Source organism: Miscanthus floridulus, chromosome 17 (genome assembly GCF_019320115.1).
Source record: "Miscanthus floridulus cultivar M001 chromosome 17, ASM1932011v1, whole genome shotgun sequence".
NCBI classification, from domain to species: domain Eukaryota; kingdom Viridiplantae; phylum Streptophyta; class Magnoliopsida; order Poales; family Poaceae; genus Miscanthus; species Miscanthus floridulus.
Window position 1 is genome coordinate 100,078,663 of NC_089596.1, and position 8,400 is coordinate 100,087,062.

The 8,400-nt window shown below is 47.5% G+C and overlaps 1 pseudogene; it reads left to right on the plus strand.

The window, feature by feature from the left end:
- Positions 1 to 2,440: 2,440 nt before the first annotated feature.
- Positions 2,441 to 7,742, plus strand: LOC136516636 (sugar transporter ERD6-like 4; annotated as a pseudogene).
- Positions 7,743 to 8,400: the final 658 nt, after the last annotated feature.

The following is an 8,400-nucleotide window of genomic DNA, read 5'->3' on the forward strand; positions in this document are numbered from 1 at the left end:
CTTACAGTGATGACCCGCATGATCTGCACACAAGCAACACGTTCCTTGGAGGCTTTGGACTTCCGTTCCAGCATGCGAACAAGGGAACAACGCCTGAGAGTCTTCCGTCAGACGCTCAGAGAGAGAGAGGGAGACATTAGCTGCACCCTCCGCGACCACGAGAAATACGAGGACGGACAGAAAAAAAATAGAGAAATGGTTTTTATTCAAGAAGAAATAGTATTCCCCGTGGCTGTGAGCAGCTCGCCACCAATCTACCACCGTCCACCGCGAACGTGTGACCTGAGTCTTGATGCTGTTGAGTCTTGAGACAAGGCCTTCGTAATGCAGAGTGACGCTGAACCGGTCCCTATCTGTCACACATGGGTTCCCTCCGACTGATGGTTGATAGCCGGGGGCGAGACAAGAGGGAAAAAAAACGTTTCCGCGGCTGGGATGTCAGTAGATCACTGTCCATCCAACGTTGTTGATGGCTCCGTAACACAAGCTGCATCGCGTTGCAGGGTCGGTGGTGATGACAAGGAAAAAAAAAAAGATAATTCCTATCCAACAACTGATTGTTGGACACTCGATTTCTCTCGGCCGCGTGTCCTCTATCTTCGGCATCCCCCCTTCTTCACTAAGTTCGGTGGACATAGAAGGGAGATCAGAAGGAGAAAAGTCGGTCAGATGGTGGAGACAGCGGCAGTACAGTTTAGGAGCCCTGGGCGGCTGAGCAAGGTGGAGGTGGAGGTGCCATGGCCGGAGCTCGTCGCGAAAGCCGGATATCGAGGAGGGGAAGAAGGAAGCCGCGGCAGGGCGGCGGGCGGCGACAGGAGCAAGGAGGAAGATAAACAACAACAAATCAGGTGTTAGGCTTAGCCAGATAAAAAAAAGATCATTGCAAATCGTCGCTTTTTTTTTTTGAAAGTGACTTGCTTTTCAGTATGACAGGATCACGGGCAACACAGAAAAATAATCGGCAAGCCTAGGCCCGGACGTCCGGCCTAGGCCTGCGTCCAGACACGGCTCTATTCGACGCAACCGCCCGTCCCCTCACGTAAATAAATCAAATCCAAATAGAAATTGTGTCCGCTGCGCCCGCGCAACAAGAGAGAGCCCCTGCCACGCCCACATCACTGCGCGCCTACGCCCCCTGCTCCCAACCACGACGTACGCAGGCCTCCGCCCAGCGCCCATCCCGCTCTGGAGGCAGCGTCGCCCATCGCGCCCATTCGCCCATCCCTCGTTCGTATGGATGCCATGCCGGCTCCGCGAGAGACGATGCAGCAGAAGGTGGGAGGAGAAGAGATGCAACACCCGATCTACTTTTGAAACATCCAAATACAACGGTTGCAATATACGTCTAAAGGAAGGTGAAACACTTGAAACATGCTTATGGAACAAACATACTTGAAAATCATTGCAACCATATGCAACATCCGAATAAAACACATGCAACATATATGTGAAACATATGCAACATCCAGATAAACACAATTGCAACATGCGTCCGGAAACACACAGATGAAACATACCGCTGAAACATTTGAAAAACTCGAAATATACTTTTGCAACATGCATCTGAAACAATTGCAACATCCCTCGATCCACTTTTGCAACATCATATGAAACAAATGCAACATACCTCTGAAACTTTTGAAACAATTAAAATATACAATTGCAACATAGGGGGGGAGAGAGAGAGCCTGGCACGGGGAGTGCCATGGCCGCCGGTTTCTGCGGGCATTTGGGGCTCCCGGTGGGGGGAGGATGCCGGTGTGGGGGGGGGGGGGAGGAGCACCGCCGGGGTGGGGGAAGGAGCCGCCTGGGGTCGAGGAACATAGGGGAGGGGGAGGGGGACGAGGACCGCCGCAACGGTCGTCGGCACGACCCGTGTGCTGTCGCGGTGGGGCCACCGCTTCCACATCGAGTGCCGGGGGGGGGGGGGGGGGGGGAGAAGGCCGCCGGGGTGGGGAGGAGGACGCCGAGGGTGGGGGAAGGAGCCGCCGCCGGCCAGGAAGCAGCGATGCCCGCGTCGTCGTGTGTGGGCGCGGGACGCGAAAGGATAAGAATGGGGAGGGACGCGAGCGCTGCGAGAGTGAGCGGTCGATGAAGGATAAGGTGGAGTGCGGGAGGCGGCGTGCGACACGGGTGGGGCGGATCAGGCGGGTCGGGTTCGTCCGTCCTTCTGGACGCGCTGTATATCATTATCTAAAAATAATAGTCGGTCCAAGATAAATGACAGGCTCACATACATGTCCGGGTCAGCTCAGAAAAGAGGAGGCACTTCTGTGTCTCTGACGGGTGGGACCTTGGCGAGACGTGACTGGCACGACGACGAGTCGACACGACGACAGCCGCACTTCCCTACTCAACGGTACGGAACGAAAACGGGAAAAAAAATCAAATTCACCCTCGTCTCGTCTCCTGGGCCCTGGCATTCATTCGCGTCCTCCTCCTCCCATAGTCCCATCTGCTTCTCCCTCCATCCAACCCCACCCGGAGAAAACGAAACAAATCAAATCAAATCTCGCCGCGAGCTGGGTGGCGAGCGCGGGCGCCATGGCGAGCAACATGGCGTCTGGCGGCGGCGGCGCCGGGTACGAGAGCGGCAGCGACCACGACGGCGCGCTGCAGAAGCCGCTGCTGCCCAACAGCGGGAGCGGGTACCGGATGGGGATGGGGTCGCGCCAGTCCAGCCTCAACGCCGCCGGCACCTCCTCCATTGCCGTCCCGCGGGAGTCCCACGTCTCCGCCTTGCTCTGCACGCTCATCGTCGCGCTCGGCCCCATCCAGTTCGGCTTCACCAACGGGTACTCCTCGCCGACGCAGGACGGCGTCATCCGGGACCTCAACCTCTCCATCTCCGAGGTACGTCCTGGCTGCAGCTTCTACGCTTGCTCCCGCGCGCGCGCACACACTCTGTCTTCACGCTCGGCTCGACGTTTTCTTGTCTCATTTCAAAACGAAATTGAGCTCCGTCGCCCCCCGCGGTTCTCGGCGTTCGGCTCACTGTCCAACGTGGGCGCCATGGTCGGGGCGATCGCCAGCGGCCAGATGGCCAAGTACATTGGCCGCAGAGGGGTGATAAACTCTGCTCCAATGCTCCTTTTCTTCATTTTTCTACGACTTGTTCACAGACTGTTTCATGGTCTATGCTGCTCGTGCCTTTTTATTGGGGGGGGGGGGGGGGGGGGGGGGGGGGGGTGTTGATGACTTTGTCTACAGATGGTTGACAGCACTACTGGCCACTACTCAAATTTAATTAGAGTGTAGACAGGGCATGTCTGAATACAAGGTCTAATTGATAGCTCGCTAAAAATCAGTTAAAATTAGCTCTAGTGCATCAAAACAGGAGGCCTAATAGATAGGCTAATTTTTTAGCCAAGTCTTCAACTAGTTAGGGTCTGTTTGGATACACATGGCTTATAATTAGCTGGGCTAAAAATTAGCTTAAATTAGCTATGGTTGTCTAGCTAATTGGCTAACTAGTAGTTGAGCATGTGGCTGAAAAATTAGCATACCTATTAGCTCTTCTGTTTGGATGCACTAGAGCTAATTTTAGCTAATTTTTAGCTAGCTAGAATTTAGCTCTTGGATCCAAACATGTCCTTATTATCCAACTACCTAGCCAACCACAACTAATGTGAGCTAATTTTTAGGGCACGTTTGGATACATATGGCTAATTACTAGTTGGGCTAAAAATGAACTCAAATTAGGGTGTTTGGATCCAGCAGCTAATAATTAGCCCACATTTTCAGATACCAATTAGAAACCCTAAATGTGGGCTAATTTTAGGTTAATAAGAGCTAATGAGGGCTAATTGGTGGTTAGAGTCCATTAACCCTTATTAGCCCATAATTAGCTCATGTTTAATCTATTTTCACAAGGTGGGCTAATTTTTAGCCCTAGAATCCAACAGGCTTTGTTGGCTAACTACTAGTTGAACACATGGCTAAAAAAAATAGCCCACCTAAAAGCTCTCCCGTTTGGATGCACTAAAGCTAATTTTTAGCTACCTCGCAATTAGCTCTGGTATCCAAACATGCCCTTAGTCTGGCTAATAACTAGCCATGTGCATCCAAGCAGGCCCTATAGCTAATTTGGCTAATTTTTAGCCCCAACTAGTAACTAGCCATGTGTATCAAACATGCCCTAAGTCTCCTCAACAAGAAAGACAGCTAGAGTAGGGTAAAGTGCTGTTTGGCAGCGTAAAGGTAACACACATGTCAAGGGAAGGGAATCAAAGTTTATGTACTTTTTGGCGCCTCATAAGAAAACGATTACGTGCTTCTTCTTCTTCTTCTTTTTGTTCATTCATCCGTCATCCGTGGTAACGGGAAACCTAATCAGTTAACGACCAGATCGGCGGTGATGGATTTACTGAATCTTGGGATCGGTTACCCTGCTATCACTTCATGATGCCATATCACGCCGTGAAAAATGCTCCAACCAAACAGCGCGTGATCTTTTACGCTAACTAGCTTGGTAACTGTTTCGCAGTCACTGATGATTGCTGCGGTTCCGAACATCATGGGCTGGCTTGCAATCTCCTTCGCAAAAGTATGGCGATACGTGTGTCAGTTTATTTCCACTCATTGCTTCACAAATGACAACATCGGCTTTGATGGCTGCTCTGCTCTGCAGGACACTTTGTTTCTGTACATGGGAAGATTGCTTGAAGGATTTGGTGTCGGTGTCATTTCCTATGTGGTATGTATAATAAAACTCCATGCCTAGTTATGCCTTGAGACTTTGAGAGTATGTGTACTTGTGCTTTTTAACCTGTCCTACTGCAATTTAAAAGATCAACTGATATGTCAGCATTTTTTAGACAAAGTGATCCATCCCTATGAAGTTTATTTTATTGGCAGAAGAGCAATGGAAGCTTGGACTGGTTATATCAACTAATTTTGGTCTGAATTTTTGTGCCACCAGGTACCGGTATACATAGCAGAGATATCTCCTCCGAACATGAGAGGAGCTCTTGGTGCTGTGAACCCGGTTTGTTCATACCCACAAGCGTCTTATCTTTTCATGAGGCAAACACTTGGCTTGTTTATGCCGAGCTCACTGTGCAGTTGTTCATTCTACAGTTGTCTGTAACCGTTGGTGTCATGCTTGCATATGTGCTTGGCTTTTTTTTTCCTTGGAGGCTTCTTGAGATAATAGGTAACATGGCTAAACCCTGATAGATTAATAAACCTGCTGGTGCTCTTAGTTTGCATTTCAACTCTATTATTTTAGCTCACACAATCAGCAACTCTGATAAGTTGGACACATATTTTTTGGACAGTACAAATGTAGTAGGCAAATATTTTTGTTCTTAGGACCTTCTGTTCTATCATAAAGTGTGTGATTCCACACCTGTAGGAACCTTGCCCTGCTTATTGTTGATACCTGGCCTATTCTTCATTCCGGAATCTCCAAGATGGCTGGTATACACACACACACAAGTTGGATAACAAACTCTGAATAATTATGCCAAATTGCAATTTCCAATGCACCCCCCCCCCCCCCCCCCCCCCACACACACACACACTATATTTGTAGGCAACGATGAATAGGATGGATGATTGCGCGACTTCTCTACAAGTTCTGAGGGGATTCGCTGCTGACATCACTGCAGAAGTTAATGATATAAAGGCGCACACTTACTTTCATTCATTTGGACTGACTTGACATATTTGGCGCATGGCTCTATGTACTTCATTCTTATGGAATCGGTGGGGTTAACTTTAGGTTTATGCAGATATCTGTAGCATCAGCGAACAAAAGTGGTACAATACGTTTTCAAGAGTTGAACCAAAAGAAATACCGCACGCCCCTAATTGTAAGTTTGTAACTTTATCTGCTTATCTGGTACAAAATTAGTAATCACATTTTGTAACTGTCAGCTTTTGACAATGCTACAACTTTCCGCAGCTAGGAGTTGGCCTACTTGTGTTGCAACAGCTAAGTGGAATAAACGGTATAATCTTTTATTCAGGTAGCATCTTCAAAGCTGCAGGTAAGCTGTGCACTTGTTCACTGACTTGTGTTTTTTATTAGTAGCTGTTAATAATAAACTTTAGGAAATAATTTTTTATTCCTTCCAAATTTAACTGGAGCATTAGGGCCTTAGGGAACTGTTTTGGCTGTTTGCTGAATAAAAAGCATGAGTCTCTGATTGGCAATATTTTTTTACAGACGTAGGAATAGTGTAGTGGACTACAAAAATCAAAAGAGTGAAATTGGGATAAAGTGACCTTATTGTTCCTAAGTCCTAATGCATTATAACATGTTAAAAAAAGCTGATATATTACTCTCCTTGTAAGTTGTAACATGGTTTATCATTCTCTTGCTTTGATGAATGATGGCATTTTATTGTTTATTGCAAAAGCATTATACCTCCTCTGTCTTTATCTACAACAGTGCCTGTTAAGTCTGTTTTGACTTTTAGTTCTAACAATCAAACTTCTCCAGGGCTCAAGAACAGTAACTTGGACACATGTGTACTTGGAGCTATCGGGGCAAGTACCTAAACTAGACAGACCTGATCTAGTCTCTCTGTGTTTTTATCAATCTTCTAATAACAGCACTCCATCAGGTTCTTGCCACTGGTGTTACAATCACGTTCTTGGACAGAGCTGGCCGGAGAATCCTCCTTATTGTAACTTCTGCTTCCCTCTAAAGCCACTAATTTGTGGGTCCTCTGTAGCTTAATTTAATTGCCACTTCAAATTACAGATCTCATCTTCTGGGATGACCCTAAGCCTTCTTGCAGTTGCTGTTGTATTTTACATCAAGGTAAGTTCAAGTTCCTTTGCGATAAGATGCTGATCAGAATATAACAGTTCTTCTGTTGTACTCTCTGCAATAGTAATCTAGTATACTAATGCAGTCAATGGCTTATAAACACTCTGATATGCAGTATTATTTCTGGGTCTGTCATCTGTCATCTTAATCCACTGAATATTCTTCTTTCTTGTCATGGGTTATTCGTTTCGGGATAATATTTCAAATGACTGACTTGTATAACATCTTAAGTATGGTGTCCTTGGTTGGTGTCGTGGTAAGTCTGTCAATTACATTTTATCTGAACATTGGTTTTTAAATGTGGAATCTGTGCCGTAAATTTTTGCCCAAATACTTCGTTCAGGCTTATGCCATTGCCTACTGCTTCGGTATGGCTGCCATTCCATGGATCATTATGTCTGAGGTATAGTACCTTATCACATATAGCTAATATAGCTCATAAGATGCCTGAGCCACATGCTGAAAGCATTCTGAATGAAGGCTTATTCTCGAAACTTTGCATATTGACAGATCCTTCCGGTTAGCATCAAGAGTGTGGCAGGAAGCTTCGCGACCCTTGCCAACGGGTTGACATTCTTTGGAGTAACAATGACAGCAAATTTGCTTCTGAGCTGGAGTGCTGCAGGTCCATATATACATCTCTCTCTCGTGTAGAGTAGGATCATATATGAACAACCAAACCTTACGACACGTTACCTTTTATTCCAAATCGTACAGGTACATTTGCCTCCTACATGATTGTGAGTGCTTTCACTCTTATGTTCGTCATCCTTTGGGTGCCAGAGACAAAGGGAAGAACCCTCAGAGGAGATACAATGGTCCTTCCAGTGAGCTCCAGCATTCATCGGTATATGCAATTAGCAAGGTCTGGTTTGAGCCGTATGTGGTGTGGTTGCTCAGATTTGTTTTTCTTTCCTTCTTGTCTCCTCTCTTTGTTTTCTGTCTTGCTAGGCACTTCGCGTGCAGGTCTGTTCCTATTTGTTTGTGCTATACTTTCGTGGGCTGTTTCCCCTTGTCTTAATGCGTGGTGCAACTATATTCAGGCTTTCGTCGTTACCTTCTTGTTTGGTATGGGTGCCATTCCATGACTCATGATGTCTGAGGTACACTACTTGGTTGCATATATATACATGATATAAGAGCCTTTTACAAAAGTGCCATTATAATAGATGGTCAAAGCCTACATGCCACTAAAAAGTTCGAGCGCACCTTGTACCATCATCAAACTTATTTTTGCCCTCCAAACCATTCCGTCCACCTTCTGTTTGATTTCTACCGTTTGACAGCCCTGACATGTGGACTCGACCGATAGTGATGTACAAAATATCCTTCTCTCTAACTCTGTCCTCTCCCTTCTTTCTCTCTCTGCCTGGTGGGGCCAAGCTGTAAGTGACTTGGGCACCTTCTTCCTCTATCGCGCTCCCACAGCTGCCCACCATCCTGGCCGCCGCGCGCGATCCGCCCGATTGGCCGCCCGTCCGCGCACGCGAGGATTCGCTCGGTCGCGTTGACTGCGTGCTGTCGGTGTGGGCCATGGCAGAGTGAGCGTGGCACGGACGCCATGGTCGCTCCAAGCCAGCGCCGCCGCAACCACCGGCACCTCGCAGGACGGCCATGCC